Source organism: Echinops telfairi, unplaced genomic scaffold (genome assembly GCF_000313985.2).
Source record: "Echinops telfairi isolate 266 unplaced genomic scaffold, ASM31398v2 ScPeMD7_7469;HRSCAF=8507_0, whole genome shotgun sequence".
Lineage (NCBI taxonomy): Eukaryota > Metazoa > Chordata > Mammalia > Afrosoricida > Tenrecidae > Echinops > Echinops telfairi.
Genome location: NW_022111372.1, coordinates 33,881,042 through 33,882,739, shown reverse-complemented (window position 1 = coordinate 33,882,739; position 1,698 = coordinate 33,881,042).

Sequence of the window (1,698 nt, the reverse complement as noted above, 5' to 3'; positions counted from 1 at the left end):
TATTCTAAGATGATCCCTCAAGACAAGGGCAAGTATGAAGATCGTTATGAAAACCTAGTTCCATCTAGCCCGTTGTGACTCCTGGTGCCTCCGTGAGCAGACAGCCGTGCTCCACATAGCGGAATCTGGGGGCAGCAGATCACCCGTTCTTTCTTTTGAGGTGCCTCTGAGTAGGTTTGGGGCACCAGCCTTTTGGTTGGCAGCGGGACATCCTAACCAATTATACCACCTAAGGGCTGCAGGGAGATCATTAGAGCCACTGAAATTCTATGTGCATTGTAGTTTTCTTCCCTCCTGCTTTTTTATTTCTATAAAAAACCAAAAGTCACAACAACAACAACAGAACCTAAGCTACACCGTAGAATCGTTTTACTTGGAGTAAATAGACGTGCTCATTAGGGAGACTCTAGATTCATTTCTTCTGCTCGCAGTAGTCCCATTGTGGCCTGGTTTGATCTCGGGTTCCCATAGGATACCAGAAACCCCAAATCGCAGTCTGCTTAATTACAGTGTTTATTTCTTAATATCGGCTGCAGCGCATTTTTAATAACTGATTTGTAGCTGCCAGGGTAGAAATAACGATGCTTTGCAAAATTACTTGTGAGACTTAAGGAATGAGCTGAAGACCCCCAACAATGACAACAACCGGCTGTACCAGCAAAACGGGCACCGTGGAGAAGACACCATAGTTACGTTATCGCCCCTGCTGGACTAGGAACAGCTCGCTCCTGCAAAGGGCGGTCATTTGTCTGTTTTGCTGGCTCGTGGCAAAGGATTGCATGGGACACAGGAAAAGCTCTCCAAGGAACCGAGCTCTCCCTGCACAAGTTATTGGCAAGCCAGGTGATCATCTCTGTCTGCTACCTGCTCGGGTTAGCGGCGTGGCTAGCAGGGCTCATTGGCAGACATGTGTGGGCCTTATTAGCACTCACCCCAATCCATAGCTAGTGCATCTTCGATGGCTGCTGCTTTAGAATAGACCTGATTAGAAATTTAGATAGAAATCTGAGGAGGAAATTTTTGACCTAGAGGTGGTCTTAGCATTGGTTTTGGCTAATTCATTTGTGTCTCCGGGGCTCGGAGGGTGGGAGTGTGTGAATACGCTGTAAGTGGCTGTGGTGTCAGATGCTTGGTGGCAGCAAGAGCCAAGGATTATGTTTAGACCAAGACTAGGAGAATAGGGACTACCACAGGCCCCTTGCACCGCATCTTCTCACCCCTGTATTAAGATACACGAGATGTGAGTGGGAGGAAGGGGTGTGTGGGTTGGGACCAGCTTATGTTCTGTTGACAGTTTGCACTGGCCTCTAGTAACGTGCTTCTGTCTGTGTCAGATCAGGATAACTGGACCTTGATGTCCAGGTAGGCTGGTGGGAGAGGGACAGGAGAAGATATGGAAATTTCCTAAGGAGATCTTGCCTTTCCAGTGAATCTCTCCTTTGAAATAGGACGAAGTTTAAAACATTCCCCAGTGTTTCTAATTCTGAAAACTACCTGTCTTGGGACTTAGGCTCCTGTGAGATAATATTCCACAAAGTGTATGTGTGTGTGGGGGGGGGGGAGGGGTTTGTTCATAAGAGCAGGCTTTTAAAATTTTTGCAGTTCTGGGAGCCTGAAGTCCACATTAGTGTGTCAGTTCCTTCTGAGGATTCTGGGAGAGACAGCGTCCCATACCTGTTTTTGACAAATGGAAACCCC